This window comes from Cricetulus griseus, chromosome 10 (genome assembly GCF_003668045.3).
Source record: "Cricetulus griseus strain 17A/GY chromosome 10, alternate assembly CriGri-PICRH-1.0, whole genome shotgun sequence".
NCBI lineage: Eukaryota > Metazoa > Chordata > Mammalia > Rodentia > Cricetidae > Cricetulus > Cricetulus griseus.
The window spans coordinates 17,496,027-17,512,883 of NC_048603.1; the positions used below are offsets into that span (position 1 = coordinate 17,496,027).

A 16,857-nucleotide genomic window follows, 5' to 3' on the forward strand; every position below is an offset into this window, starting at 1 on the left:
TTCTCACTGCTGTTATGATGTTATGTCCAAGTGCACAGAGCCAAGCAACCGTGAACTGAATCCTTGGAAACCGTAACTAAATAAACTCTTCCTCTTTTAGTTTGTTCTCTTTGGTATTTTTATCACAGCTTCTTAAAATTCATTAATACACTTAATAAAATGGTTATGCTTATTTATATAGACAAATATTCACCAACATATAGTATATCCACTACATTCTGAGTACTGAAAACAATGTCTGACACACTACCTACCATAGGCACTAAATACGGGCTTGTTCTAAGTTCTGAGCTGACCGGAATATCACAAGGGTATGGCACAGGTGATTGGCAAAGCCAAGTGAGAGCAGATTGGTGAAATAATAATCCTAGTAACCACCCATTCCTCTAGTCCCAGAAGTGAACAGCTCTAGAGAAGACAGCAGGTTTGACATAAAGCACTAAGCTCATAGAAAACCCTAGATGGTAATATCTGTCACCCAAATCAAGACCAATGTGTGAGCTGGTCTAAACCCTGTGATAATGCTGTTCTTAACTACAGTGACTCTATTGGTGATAGAACTGAGTGTTCATACTAAAGTAACGAAGACAAATTACCCCACCTAAAATCAAATAAATAAAGAGTATTGTGGATGGTGGCCCTGTTTTCAGAAGAATTGCTCAATGTTGATTTTGAACATCCTATTCTGTAATTATTTGATTAGCCTTCTAGTTTTCCCAGAAGAACCAAATCCAGCACTTTTTTTTTTTTTTTTTTTGAGACAGGGTTTCTCTGTGTAGCCTTGGCTGTCCTGGAACTTGCTCTGTAGATGAGGCTGGCCTGAAACTCACAGACGTCTGCCTGCCTCTTCATCCCGAGTGCTGGGATTAAAGGCAAATGAAACCACCGGCAAGCAATTACATTTTTTTTATTTTAAATTTTATTGGTGTTTTGCCTGTGTGTGTGTGTGTTTCTGTGTAACGGTGTTGGATCCTGAAGTTACAGACAGTTGTAAGCTTCCATGTGGGTGCTGGGAATTGAACCTGGAACATCGTGAAAAGTAGTCAGTGCTCTTAACTGCTGAGCCCTCTCTCCAGCCCCCGAAATCCAGCACTATTTATTTATTTATTTATTTTATCTGTTAGAAGATGTTGGTATACCTTTAAAATACACTGACAGTATGGTATCTTCTAAACTACCAGTCACAAAATTTAAGCCCGAATCTCCAAGTCCGTAGGATATTACATTAAAATTTACAACTTTCCCATTAATGTTCATTTCAACACTATGCTCAATAGCTAACTTATGGAACCATGCCATGTGTCTGTCAACAGAGGAACTAATAAAAACATTATATATATATATATATATATATATATATATATATGGGGGGACATGCCATGTGTCTGTCAATAGAACTAATAAAAACATTATATATATATATATATATATATATATATATATATATATATATATGGGGGGACATTTCCAGCCATAGAGAATATTGAAATTATGTCATTTTCAAGAAAACTGATATAGTTGGAGCTAAGTATACTAAGCTAATTCTCAGAAAAATAGGCATTGCATGCATTCTCTTGTCTATGCTCCCTCGATTTTACATGGATACATAAAATCCTGCATGTGTACACATATGAAAATAGAAATGAAACTGTTTAGTAGCACAAAGAAGACTAATGTGAAGACAGAGAAATACAAAGAAGTACATGGCATCGTATACTTGTATGAAATGTGACCCAGCAGCATAAACAATGTGAATAGATACCAAAGGATAAAATAAAAAATAATTTTCAAATACAAAAAGTAAAAATTTACAAATGTGTAACCACACAGATGAAAACAACGAAGTGCATCTTCAAGGAAGTGTGTAATTTAAAAAATTAAACGGCTTTCATATTTGAAAGATATCATGAAAGGAAAATGCCTAATAAGAAGAAAAATATTCAATATTAACTAATATCCAGATGCTACTGAGCATCTAAAAGAGCAGACTCAATGACAAATATTTTCATGGAAGCTGGCGAATATAATTTTAATAGCAAAGGTGGTGTGGATTTTCTCAGGGGCAGTGCCTTTCTGGACAATGGTTTTTAAAATAAATAAATGAAATAGTTTAAAATTTGTGATTTTCATATATCTGGTTCCTGACTTATTATTGCTCAAGAATTTTCGAGCTTGTAATAATGTGAAGCGAGACTAATTCTGAAAAGGCTGTACTTTAAATTCCTTTACTCTGGGTTGCAATACACATATTGTGTATTGCATATGTGGCCTGACACTCGCTAGTGATGCTGGATATAAACAACAGCCCTATCGTGAGGGTGAAGACGTGAATCTGGTGCAATGTGAACCCTCGCTGAAGGGGAGGTAGGTGGGAATGATCACACATGAATGGAGTTTTCAAAGAGTAAGTAAAACTACTACTTGTTTTCTTCTGTTTTGATTGGCCGATACTCAAAGGGTCACACGAGCTATTCGGCATTTTATTGTAAGCACTTTTTTGTTAGATGATCCCATCAAGTGTAGGAGAATGAGCGTGTTCTCACTGAGGTTGAGGCAGACAAGGCTAACCTAGCATGCTCTGTCGGGCAGGTGCCTTAAGTGCATTTTTTTTTTTTACTTCTAATGTGTTTACTGAGATGTATCCCCAGTATAATCTGAGAAGCATTTGCATCTACCTATAAACAAGGATATGATTAAACAATACACCCATTAGTGTGTTATATCTCACTTGATCTACATAACAGATTAAAACAATGGGGACTGCTTATTTTGTAACATTAAAGTCTAAATTAGGGGAAAGTCTTTATATGATTAGAATTGTACAGGAAAGAATAATGAAAGACACGGGAATGAAATGAACCAAAATATTAACAGAGGCAGCCATTGTGTAATGGGATGAATATGTTTATTTCTTCCATCTCCTTGTGTATTTCCACTTTTTCCAGAAACAGATTCCAATCCCTTTACAGCAGCAACAACAACAAAATACCCAGTAAATGTTCTAAAAACAGACCAATAAGTAGGAATGAATCATTAACAAGGTTGACTTTGTACTTGACAGTGGGTGAGAACACTGCTAATGAAAGGTAGATTCCCCTCCTCCCTCTGCTACTCAGCACTGAGGTGGTGAAGGAAAGATTCATTGTCATATGAAAGGACTGGCTGGTTCCGGAGCTCTTGAACATGGGATATGTATGGATAAAGGAAGCATTGCTGACTGGTTGGTACTGAAAGACCATTTCTGGGATCAGGTGACCCTGGGCATTCTGTTTGGGCCTCTATTCTGTGCCTCTATGACTGCCCAGTACAAAGGGCAATGTTAGAAAAAAAAAAAAAAAAACAGGAGAGACATTGCTTCTCCTGGTGTCAGCAGGGCGTCTACATGCTTTATTTGACTACATAGATGTTACAGTAAAATAGTAACGAGACCAACCCTGAGAAAGATATGGGGTCTGACTCTACTGCCAAGCATGTGTATGCAGCTCCGTTACAGTTCTCAACTGTTCCCTGTCTCACACCGTGCCACAGGACCTCATGCCTAATGACTGCGAATTCTGTTAGCAGACAATCAGTGTGCATCTCTCAGTCTCCTCCTAGAATTTCCTTTTTTCAGATTGTCCCACTCATAGTTACTTCAGACCTAATCTTTCGAGGCTATTCCCCTGCATGCTGGGAAAACATATATCTCGACATACAGAATTATCCAGAAATAGATGCCATAAACGTTGGGGAATATCATTTTAAAGTTTGTGACTTTTGTTTCTGCCTCATTTGTTTAACTCTGTGAAGCTGTGGTTCTTTCCTTGTCTAAAACACCCGATGGTCCTAATAAAGAGCTGAACGCCCAATAGCAAAGCAGGAACAAGTATAGGCAGGGCTGGCAGTCAGAGAGGATAAATAGAAGGAGGAATGAGGAGGGACAAGAAGAGCAATGAGAGAACAAAGAGGACATCAGGGGCCACCCAGCCACCCAGCCACCCAGCCACCCAGCCACCCACCACCACCCACCCAGCCACCCAGCCACCCAGCCACCCAGCCACCTAGCCACCCAGCCACCCAGCCACCCAGCCACCCAGCCAGCCATGGAGTAAGAAGGAAAGTTAAATATACAGAAGTCAGAAAGATAAAAGCCCCCCCCTGGAGGGGGGTAAACTAGTTAATTTAAGAAAAGCCGGCTAGCAACAGTCAAGCTAAGGCATTCATATGTACTATAAGACTCCATGTGTGATTTATTTGGGAGCTGGGTGGTAGACCCCTCAAAAAACCAAAAAGAGTAAAACATCACACTACAATTAAACATAGGACGCATGTCTACACCTTAGTTTGGATGTAAGTTTCCATAATGAATGGAAGATTATTGCCCACCCTTTTACAGTAATTCCCTAACCCCTCTGGGGAACCTCTGCTCCCTCTTTGCACATATTCCTGGAAGAATAACACCCCGGCCCTCAACCTAAGACTCAATCTGCCTTCTTCATGCCCACAGAAATAAGTTCACAGACGAGAATATGACTCAATCTGGACCAAATTACCCCTTAAAATTTAACACAACCCACTGAAAGAGAAAAAGTGGATTCTTCCAGATACATGCAAGACAATAGAAGCTGTTTTGTTTAAACATTTTTCCAGTCATAAAAAAAGGGGACACCTATGGAAAAAACACAGCTAACACCAGAAGATGAGCAGAGGCAGTGGTTTGCAAATGGGAAGGGCTGATACCAACTGAACCTTCAGGTCAGGTATGCCTAAAGCTAGATAAGAACCTTTGCAGCTACCTATACAAGCAAACTCCTGTTTTTCTTTAGTATTTAGGTTAACATTTCTGTCATTTGCTTCCATGCAGCTCTTTATTTATGGACATGAATTAGTGTGGTTACACTAACAATTCCTGCAGTACCATGGCTGCAGCTGGTAAGCTCCTATAAATGGTTCTGAAGTTATACCCCAGTAGTTCAGAAAATTGCCCCAGGTTCCACAGTGCACTAAACCCTCTCACTCTATTTCTTTATCTTTACTTTTATCCCATGGTCTGATACCTGGATCTCTTTGATTGACACTTCACAGTACATTGAGTCTGACTTCATATTTCAGCTTTATCCTTGTTCTACTTTCTGTCACTGTAATAAACAACATGACCAAAAGCAACTTGGGAAGACAGGGTTTATTTTAGCTTACACTTTGGGTAACAGTCCAACTCTGAGTGAAGTCAAGATAGGAACTCGAGGCAGGAACCTGGGGGCAGGAACTGAAGCAGAGACCATGGAAGAATGTCTTTACTGGCTCAACCCTGAATGCCATTCTGAAATAAGACTAGGCTATATTCTTTTCATCGTACTAGGCAATATTTCTGACCTCTCTGCCTAAGCCAGTACACCTAAATAAGACATTCTTTTCACAGCAAAAATGACTGAGTCATTTTGTCTCCTCAAATGGATTCTGTGGTAAACCATTGAGGCCCCACTAATAGATGGTCATTTTCATTTGCTGCCATTTCCTTTGGGTTTTAACTTAGGAGATTTTTTTCTTAACCCAATGTTAAAACCTTCTGTAAAGCCCACATAGCATTCAGTATTTTCCACAAGTTGGATGATGGAAATTTTGCTAGAAATAGATAAGAAATAATATGATTTTATAGGGAGATTAGTCATTCAAATAAAATCTGCATTTCATAAATCACCTCACCCAATACCAAGAAAACTGTTGTGTGTTTTGTTCTCGACTGCATACGAGAAGTTCATATTGGGACTACACACTGAAGTTCATATTGGAGTTTCAGCTGTCATTACTTCAGGATATGGTTATAATTATAATTATATAATTGAAGAAATACTCAAGCCCAAATCCATTATGCCTTGTGCCATTTCTAGATGAAATCAAGACATGGACACATAAAGAAGAATGACTCTGTGAAAACTGCAAAGAAGGTACCCATCTACCAACCAAGGAGAGATGCCTCAGGAGAAAGCAACCCTCCCAGACCCTTGGTCTCAGACTGTTGTGTTTAAGCCATTCCTTTTCTGATACTGTGTTATGGCATCATTAGCAATCTCACACCATCACCCACTAATTATTGTAACCTGAAATCTTACCTCAACAAATTCTTTGTAAAAGAACAGTGGAAATCTCTCCCTGGTTTTCTCTATGTGCCTAATGATATCTGTGGAATTAACACTGCACACTTTCTTTTCAACCAGAAATTAAAGAAACGGAGCCCAGGTCTCAGTAATGAGTAGAAACCGAAGCTAGTGGTTATGTGCCAGTATTCTATTCCTCAAGATTCAGTTACGGATACACCTGTAATCTCAATACCACAGAGGCTGGGGCAAGGTGATTACAAATTTGAGCTCAACCTGAGCTGTATAACAAGGCCCTGCCTCAAAAAAATGAAAAAAGCAACCAAAAAGCCATAACCAATAACAACCTTTCTTCCTCCTCTTCTTACCCTTCCCTCTTTCCTGAAAAATTTGTACAAGAGATTGATCTGGGCAAACGAGGTTTATGTCCATATGTGTAGGGGCGGAGCCAGTGGTAACAAGGAAGGTTCTGATATTTGAGGGAAACATCTAGTATCTATAACAGATGGTAGGATTTTACAATTGCTGACCTGGCACAAAATGTATTTTGAAGCTCTGAAAGTTCTGCATGCGGCTATCTTAAGATACATAAGCATGGGGAAACACATTCTGAAAGGGACTCCAGTCCATAAATGACCTAACTAACTGAACAGATACTTCTCAAAGGAAGGACACACAGTCAATAAATATTTGAAAAGTGTTCACATCATTATTCACCAGGGGAGCAAATTAAAACTACATTGAGATTCTATTTTACTGAAGTCAAATGGCTATCACCAAGAAAACAAATGCCAGCAAATGCCTATAAGGGTATGTGTACGGGGGCAGGGTACTCCAATACACTGCTGGCAAGAATGTAATCTTGTTCAGCTTTTATGAAGAACTAACACATGATCAGGGTATATATCAGAGTACATAACCAAAGAAATTTAAGACTGCATGCTACACAGACAAAACATCCATTTTTATTGTGGCAGTATTCATATTTTCTTAATATGGAGCCTCCTAGATTCCCATCAACATATAAGTGGATAAGTAATATAGAAGATATGTACAGTAGGGCTATACCCAGCCATAAATAATAATAAATAATAACGAAACTCTGTCATTTGCGGAAACATGGATGGAACTAAAGATCATTTCAAATAAAACATGACAGATATAGATCATCGCATGGTTTCTTTGGTATGCAGAATCTGGGTAAAGATTTACACAGGCATAGCAAAACAAGAAGGGAAGATTTAGGGGGAGGAAGGAGACAGAGAAGAAGGTTGAAGTGGGATGCTCCCCATCACCCTGACAACAGGAGGCAAATCTGAGCAAAGTTCAACGACAAGTATGTATGAAAATATCAGAACACTTTGTATACTAGCTTGAAAATAATTTTTAAAATGGGCACTGAGGATATTTTTAGGATGGCTCTCCTCAAGTGCGATGTTAAAAGCTGATGGTCTTCATGCAGAAAGATGACCATGCAGGTATTTGAAACCCCTTCCCACAGAGGAACAGCCCAGCAAGGACAGGTAGATGGTTATTTAGGAGAGTGATTAAATATAGTAAGTAAAATAAGAGCTGGTGTGGTACAGCTATTACTTCCAAACTGAAACATGGTTTTCCAGAGGGAGGAGAGAAACCCTAAGAATCAGGAGGTCAACAAAACCTAATGGGTTCAGGGAAATTTGCAAGATTAACAAAAGCCCCTTCTCAAGGTTATGTCAGCAATTGCTAGTTAGAGGAGATGCTTCACCTGGCCAAGTTTCAAACAGGCATACAGCTTTTCAGAGTCATCATTTATGCTGTGGTTGACTTCCCAGTGATATGGCTGTCTTTGAGTCACCTTTGCTATAAGTAACTCCTCACCAAGGCCCTATAAGTAATTTCAATAAACTCATTGGGTTCACTAAGCTAGACTTGAGTAGGATGAATTCTTTTGTTTGTCATTATCCCACACATCTGGGATAAATAGGTATTTGTTCATGTCTTCCAGGAAAAGTCACACAACAACCAGCTACTTCATTCTTCGAGAGGGCGTGATGATTAATCTCAACTGTGATTTTGATGAAATCTAGAATGGCCCGGGTGATGGGCCTCTGTGCATGCCTTTGGGGGATTATCTGGATTACTTTAATAAGGCGGACCAAGCTCTCAACTGTGGGTATCCCCTTTCCTAACTTCAGATCATGGACTGTGTAAAAAAGAGAAAGTGTCTCAATTATTTTCTATTGTTGAAAAAAAAAAAAAACACCATCACCAAGGCAACTTATAAAAGAAACTATTTGTTCTGGGAGCTCATGGTTGCAGAGGGTTAGAGTTCACAACTCTCATGGCAGAGAACATGTCAGCAGGATGGCAGGCATGGCCCTGGAGCAGTAGCTGAAAGATTACACACTCATCTGCAAGAAGGAGACAGAGAGCACTAACGAGGAATGGTATGACCTTTTGAAACCTCAAAGCCCACTACCCCCCAGTGATCCATCCCCTCTAACAGCTCCTAATCTGTCTCAAACAGTTCAACCAACTGGGGAGCAAGGATTCCAATAAATGAGCTATGGGAACCCCCACAGTAAACTTAGCATAAACAAGAGTTCATCGATTTCTGATTCTTGACTATGATGCATGTGATCATTTTCCCAAAGCTCCGACCAGTGTCGATTCCCCCCATGTACCCACTGTTTGTGCACAAAATGGGGAGTCTTATGGATTTCCCTCCTCTACACCAAAAGCAATGTTTCAATTTCAAATAAATAGCTGTATCATACTAGCTCTCATTTCACTTAATATATTTAACCACTCCTCTAGGTACCCAGTTTTCCATTTGTCCTCCTTATATCATTTGGGCTCCAGTATACCACTCTGGGTCAGCCTACCATGTGGATGCCTATCTATCCCATTCAAGCTCTGTAATACTGTATCAAGCAACCCTATCAACCAATTAGGTCTGCTATTGTAGGAGGGAGAATTGTGACCTCAAACTGAGCCAAAATAAACCCCACATACCACAGAGACACTGTACATCCATGTTACTTTTTAAAGATATTTTATGACAATAATGAGGAAAGAAACTAAAATGCCAAGAATTAAAAATATGGCAAAGAGTCCTGTGGTGTTGGATTACACTTGGAGATAATGATGCCAAGAATATGTTTCAATGCATAAACACTATATGTTTCAGACATAGATGATAGAAAAAGAACACACTGAGGCACATGTACTTCTTTTTTTTTTTTTGCACACTTGGGATTTTTAATTTTTTAGCAGACATTACACACTTCCCTTACCCTTTAAGTTAGTGTGACAATCTTCTATCATAAACTACTCATCCACACGAACACACGCTAGTTGCTTGATGGTGTGACTTCACGGGCCATTTGTCCCGCACGTGCTGTATTCTCGCCAGCAAGAAATCATACGCAGGACACTCGGATCCTTCTGCAGACAAGCTTTAATGCTTCTTACCAGAGTGGAGACACTAAACCAAGAAAACCATCCCTTATAAAGGCTGGCCAGCCGCCTGGGACGTGTTACCCTATGAATGGCTTCAGCTCCTCAGGCTAAAATGAGCCACGGGATAGGCAGAGATCAAAGGAATGGAGATTACCCAGCGCCTGTTGAAGTAATTTACATCTTGGTGTCTTCAGGCACCTATTATAGTAATGGATAATGCAGGAACCGGCTTCCTACAGCCATTGATGATCCTCCTCATCATATGAAAGAACGGCAGAGTGTGCAAAGTTCCTCATGCTGGATGGCAGAGGCTCCCTCGGCTTCACATTATCCAGAGGCCCTGGATGGACAACTCCAGGGTCTGGAAATCCCAAATTGTCATGGCTCCATCGATGCCAGTGGTGCAAAATTTTCGACAATCTTGCTTGTCCACCTCATAAATAGACACCTGAGCGATGCTGTTCTGGTGCAGTGTCTCCAAGGCTGTGTTGCTGTCCCCGGTGGTGGCTCTCTTGAGTGATGGATGCTGTTCTAGTGCAGTGTCTCCGAGGCTGTGTTGCGGTCCTCGGTGGTGGCTCTCTTGTCCATGTTTGGGAAGCGTTCCATGGCAGACACGTTGCGCTGGATGCTCTGTTTGGGGACGTCTAGCTTGGACACAAAGGTCAAACAGCCACAGTCATCATAGTTAAAGAGCATCGGGCAGCAGTCGTGGCCAGCTGCCACAAGGCTGTTTTCTGAGATGAAGGACATACTCAGCAGTGGTTTTCTGAGTTGAAACCTGCACGCTTTTCGAGGCATCAGCAACAGACATGGCTGACCCAGGCCAGGCGGCTCCCACTGGCAGAGAAGCTGACCCCATGCACCCAGCCATCAGTGCCACTGCCACCAAACTCAAACATCAGCTGACCCAAAGGCACCTTCCTGCCCCAGGGTGTGCTGGCTGGCTTCTCATCCACCTCTTTGATGTAGGCAGAAAACACTCTGTGCTTGAAGTCACATGAGCCTGCAGCCAGCAAAACGTTGTTGTGATGCCAGTCCCAGCTGAAGACCGTGGAGCAAATCGGCTTCTTAATAAGCTTGCTCACACGACTGTCATTTTCAGACTCAAAGTAATGAACAGAGATGAGCCGGGCCCCACTCCCCACAGCAAACTTGTTCTCCAAGTGGGGACCACTTCACAAAAGTGGCAGCTCAGTTAATCCTCAGGATCACAGGGTGGGCTTCCAGATGCCATCTTTCTGACTCCAGACTCAGGCATTGCGGTCTGCCCCACAGGTGACAATACGGTCACTCTTAGGGACCAGTCAAAACCTGTGATGTGTCGGTTGTGTTCCTTCAGCTCATGAGCTTTAGTGCACTGGCTCCCACTGTTCCTGTGAATGTCCACTTTGTGATTACTGGGGTAAGGGCGATCTGGGTACCATCCCTGTTCCAGGCGTGACAGGTGATTGGTTCTAGCAGAAACTGATGCAGAGACATGATTCTTAAGTGTTTTCAAAGGTCAGAAAGCTGGGGTCAGGGCGGTCTGGAGGGCTGGAGTGAGCAATCTCGGACTCTGGTCAGTCGACTGGAATAGGCTCCAGAGCTACATGTACTTCTTATAGCTTCCTATACTGTGAAGGGTGAGGAACTGTGACACCAAAGCACTGGGTGACTAGGTACTGGTTTCTGAACACTATTCTCCACTAAAAGACATCCAGCGTCTTTGGGGGAATGCCCGATTTCAGAACTGGGCTAGATAAAGTTCCAGATAAGTCTGAAACCTCTTTTGTATAATAAAGTAGAAAATGCCAGGCAAATTTAACATGTCACATCAAAAGGACACAGAGGCCAGCTAAAGGGACTCTTACTGGCCAAATATAGAATAATATAAATATGAAAATGAATAATGGTAGTAACAGACTAAGACTCCATCAATGAAACAAGAATATACACAATATAAATAAAGACCAAGTTGAAAGCATGACTAGATTATTGATGCAAACTCAAAATACCTCCCCACAAGATACTAATGATAAAGGGCAAGACGCCTGGCAAATGCCACCTTAATCAGAGATCAATGTCAACATCAGTACTAATGAGGCAGATCTAAGTCCTGTGCAACTTAATGGGGTATAATGAGAACATATTACATCAGGACTGTGATATTTCTGCTGTGACACATTGCCTGAATCTAATCATAAAGTCCTACCAGATGCATCTACATTGAGGGACAGTCTATAAAATAACCACCTAGTCTTTAATCCCACAAGTTTCAAGGTCATTCAGGTCAAGGAAAGACAAGTACGTTACACCTTGAAGGAGACTGAAGACATAGGGCACAAAGTTTCAAGACATTATTTTATAATGAAATCTTCTCTTAAAGCACGTTATTGAGGGAACTGGACAAACCACCAGCCGAGGGAAGGAACCACATGAATTTCCTGGTTTGGTGCTTGCATTGAGGAGATAAAGGAGAATGCCATTTTTTTTTTCTTTTTAGAAGACACATTTGAATATCAGAATCATGGATCCTTCCATCAGCAGCTTCTTGCGCTGATTCTTCAAAAAACTCTTGTGCAGCTTTTCTCTGCACTTGGGGTTGTTTCCAACTTTAAAAAAAGAAAGTCACAAGAGTGGCTCAGTCTCTTCAACAAATCCATGCCACAGGGGGAAAAAAAGAGAGACTAAAACAGGCTTATGAGGCCGGGTGGTGGTGGTGCACCCCTTTAATCCCAGCACTCGAGAGGCAGAGGCAGGCGGATCTCTGTGAGTTCGAGACGAGCCTGGTTTACAGAAGAAGTTCCAAGACAGCCAGGGCTATGCAGGGCTATGCACAGAGAAACCCTGTCTCTGAAAAAACAAACAAACAAAAAAGAGGCTATGGGAAACAATCAGCAGATGCAAACGTGGTCCTAGATGATGAGTTTCAAGCTTGCATAAACCATGGGCAAAGTGCATTTGGGGGCTATTTGTATACAAGAAATGAAGATCTACGATAATGTTCTTGAGGAATAGATAATAATCTTTGCTTTGGTATTCACTGGAGCGGTAGGAATATTTATATATTCTCTTATTTTTGTTGTCTTTTATTTTCTAGTGAACATTTATGCCCTGGTTCTGCTTTAGTAGATCATATTAAAGTGATACTTAAGAAAACGGAATTAGAGAAAAGGGAGCTGATGAAATCCATATTCTCTACTTTCAGTCAATCACATTTCATTCAGAATAACTATGGCATCCAGACCATTGTCCCTAGCAAAGGCTGATGACTAAGTCTCCTCTTCCACCCAACTCCCACCCATTACTTGCGGCTACACTAAATCCTATCTGGAGAATTCCGAAGTTGGCCTTACTTAAGAGCAAAGGAAGATGGATTAATGATGCTATGAATGAATGATGTTATGAAGGAATAAGTGGCCTGCAAACTGAGTTCTTTCCACTTTCTTCCACACTCATATAAACCCTGACACTGGCTGTAAGGCAAGGCTTGTAACCTTGGTATTTCATCACAAGAGTCCTGAGGATATATAGAGTGAGGGAGGGAACAGGACAAGGACTCTGAAACCAGAAAGATAGGTGGGAGAAACTGATGAAAATGATGGCCAGGGTAGGACTTATGTGATGACCACAGCTGTTTAGAAGCACAGGTAATTTAGAAGTCTAGTGACTCTACATCAGTGAAGGCTGCTATATTCTGCACACAGAACAAACATCTCCCATATCATCCACTCGGTAATGACGATGTGGTCCATTTTCCGTTGCTATAACTGAGCACCACAAACTGGGTAACTTGTGAAGAATGGTAAGTTTAAAAGCAAAATACCAGCATCTGGCCGTAACCTTCTCATGGCATGACAACATAGCAGAGGGCATCTGGTAACAAAACAGAGAAAGCTCACACTAGCTTCATCTCTCTTTCCTTCGTTTTAAAGCTACCAATACCGAGCCAGATCCTAACCCTTAAAAAACTTATTCCAATTACTCCCGAAAGCGTTTCCACATTTAAACAATATTAGGATATGAATATGGGGATTAAACTCCTAACACACAAACTTTTGGTGTCCTCTTTACTGAAGCAGGCAAGTATAGGAAGGTAAGTGATTAAAATCTTCTGTTCTGTTGCCATTCCAAGATTCTGGTCTGAGAATGGTTAAATGACTCATTCCAGGTCACACAGAAAGACTCAGAGCATCAGTCATAAGTTATATATAAAAGCAATGTCAGAGCAGAAATAAACGAGACCTTTTAAGTCAGCAAGGCAATCCCACAAACCACCAGCTTACGTACGAGACCATTCAGCTAAATTGGGTGGATCCATGCTCATCATACTTCTGAGGTTTTCAAAAAGGACATGAGGATGACAAGTAGACTCTGCCTGTGTTTTCTTGAGGACTTGTTCTTCAACATAACCTAGAGGAGGGGGAAAAAGTTCTTTGAAGCTGAAAGGGAGGACCAAGTCAGATCTCAATGAGCAGAGTACTGTAACCCAGTAGGCCCCTAAAATGTCGCATTAGCTTTCAAAGCCATTCTCAGTTGCTGCAACAGAATGACTGGAATAGAGCCAAGCAGCTTTAGAAAAAGCCCAGTCCCTTAGACACAAATGGCACTGCCAAGAGCAAAATTAAAAGAAAAAATGGGGTGTGGTGGGTCATGTAGCCTAGCCTGCCATTTGGCTCTTACAGCTGCCGAAACATATCCACACAGAATGCCAGAGTATTCAGTGGAGAGATTCCCATGAGAGTCCCAGCAAGCTACAGAGTTGCCTGTGATCCAGTTCATCAGGATCTGCTGAGATTATCAGGTAACATCGAGAAAGTCCACAGAAATATTTCCCTCTCTCTTATTCATGGAATGGACAAGATTGCCTCTGGGCATGGCAGATACTGCTCAGGGCAAGAAGAAAATGGAAGTGATACATAAGAAAAAAGTCATTTCCTAATCTCTTTTTCTCCCACGATTGAGATGCGGAGATTGAAACTGGACTCTACAGGAGGGGGATGCTTTTCTTTCCTTGTGAGGAGGAAACACAAACGCAGAACTAGCCCATTCTCACCCAGGTAGAAGAGCCGAGCAAGAACACTTATCCCACCGCATATCTGCCTTGGGCTTTTTTTCTTTTCAGATTGTTGGGAGCAAACAGATGGTTGCAGAAGCCTGGATTTTAAACTTATGAATGGAAATTTAAACAGATGTTAGCAATCAAGATGGCATGCAAGAATTTTTTTTTTCATACCACGTTTATAGGCCTGCCTCCTTCACATAAATGGGAGACGTGGGTCATAAAAGGGTAGTTTTTGATCTCAGGGACAGCTTGGATCCAAGATGGTGATTATGTGGCACAGTAACGGAAATATTGAAAGAACAAAGGAGGAAAACACTAATCAGCTCCCTGTACAAAAGCTAAATGTTTATCTGCAGGATGCTTAAATGCATGTACAGAAACCATCAACCATCCGAGCGTTTTCTGTATTTTAAGTAGGTGAAATTGAAACCCGGAGTTTGGATGAATATCTGCAGACAACTAGTTGCTTGAATTTTGTTTAGATTTGATGTAATAAAGATTGTTTTGTTTTGCTCAGCTGAAGGTCCCAGACATTGAAGGTCCTCCCAAATTTCACAGAATAAGAGCCAAGTAATAATGAGCTGGTGGTTGCTGTGAGGCAGGAAGCAGGGCTGGGAAACAGAGGTGGGCGGCATTGGGGGCAGGACTGAGAAAATGAACCAAACTTCATGTGGGTTCATCAGGTAGTAGCTCCTTCCCCTCCATTCCAAGATTCATAAAGGATCCCTAAGACCATGGATGGCATCCAAACCAATTTATGTGATGTCTTATATCCATGTGAATGAACTATAAAGCATAATGGGAACTACTGAATGATAAAACAGAAACTAAGAGTTTGACAGCGACTAACGACAAAGCAGAACAAATAGAGCGACACACTGTAAGCATGTATTTAAGACATAAATTATGCATTTCTGGAATTCTCCACTTAGTATGTTCCAACCACATTTGCCTATGGGCAGCTGAGACTGGAAAATAAAACCAGGAGAAAGGGTTGGGGGGGGGTTAAGGGACCAGCTCCGAATTTCGGTAGCCATGACAGTAATATGTGCTCGCTATGACTTTGTCTTAGTCACTAGAGGTTAGGTGCCTGCCTCGTGACAAGGAACCAATCAGAAGTTAGCTGGCAGCGCTATGCTTTACGACCCTGGGTGTACTTTATGGACAAGTGCACAGCAATGATGCACAGAGCATAGTGACCACCCTGGGAGGGCCTATGGGCCATAACAACCAGTTAACCAATCAACACAGGGCAAGCCCTCCAAGCCTGGAGGCACACCAATCGTGAGCCTGTGTGTATCCCTAGACACTCCCCTTACACTGCCCTACAAGATCTCTCTGCAGCCGGTTCAAACTGTCTTTTGTGAGCCATCCGCCATGGCGGGTGGGTGAAAGACCTGAGCTAACATGGGGTTAGCTCGTTAAAAAGACAACAAAGCCTCATGCAGTTTGCAGCAAGCTCTCAAATCTGCCTGGTGATTGGGGTGACCGAGGTCGTGACCTGGGACCCCGGATACCTGAGTTTTCTGGGGGTCTAACAGGGGAACTGCCACACACCTAAGCTGAAGGAAATGGCAGATGTTATGTTAAAACAAAAGGCCAGAGGTAAATGTATGTTGAACTTTATATGAATAAACTGGAGGGTTGGTTGAAGGTGGTTCCTAACCATTCTGAGAAGACGGGAAGGTTTTGAAACTTGTAGCATCTGGAGGAAGAGTGTCAACTAGGGTACGTTAGAAAATCTTATTGACTGTGCCTTCAAAAAGTAGACTCCCCACAAAGTATGAAAATCAGACTATTAGACATTGCAATGTACTGCCAACAAGCCCGCTGCCCATAGGCATCCACACTTAGAAGCTGTCCTGGCTCTGAAGAGTCTGCCGTGATTGTCTGTCTCCCTGTGGTCTGACTACAGTATCATCACTAGTTTCCCTGCCCTATTTTTTATTACATCTGCCATCCTATTGTAGGGCAACTTGGTACACACCTGCCACTTTGCTACACTGCTGCCATGACAAGGTTCGAGTAGGCCTAAGTGTTTAGTTTTCCCAAAAGCAACATCTGGCTCCAGGAAAAGACCACAAACTGAGACCACCCAGGAACAGAACATCCAAGGGGAAAAAGTACCAAAGGAAATTCTTAACGTTCCATCCATTGTAGACAGGATCACCTGATGTCCCTTAGCCTGGCACAAACCCTCCCTTTCACCAAGACACCCCTAGACAAGTGTCAGCCAATCGGGGTCTTGCACCCTGAAAATATCCCCACTCCCAACCTCTACCATGATATAAATAA

General features: G+C 41.7%; 1 protein-coding gene and 1 pseudogene across 1 annotated transcript in view; both read right to left on the reverse strand.

Annotated features, from left to right (window-relative positions):
* Cpq (carboxypeptidase Q) overlaps positions 1-13,808 on the reverse strand; it is a 369,164-nt gene extending 355,356 nt beyond the window's left edge. Inside the window, exon 1 of the mRNA XM_035449658.1 lies at positions 13,788-13,808. The gene's annotated coding sequence lies outside the window, so the exon portion shown is untranslated. The remainder of the gene's footprint in view (positions 1-13,787) is intronic.
* Positions 9,763-11,012, reverse strand: LOC113837433 (annotated as a pseudogene).
* Positions 13,809-16,857: the final 3,049 nt, after the last annotated feature.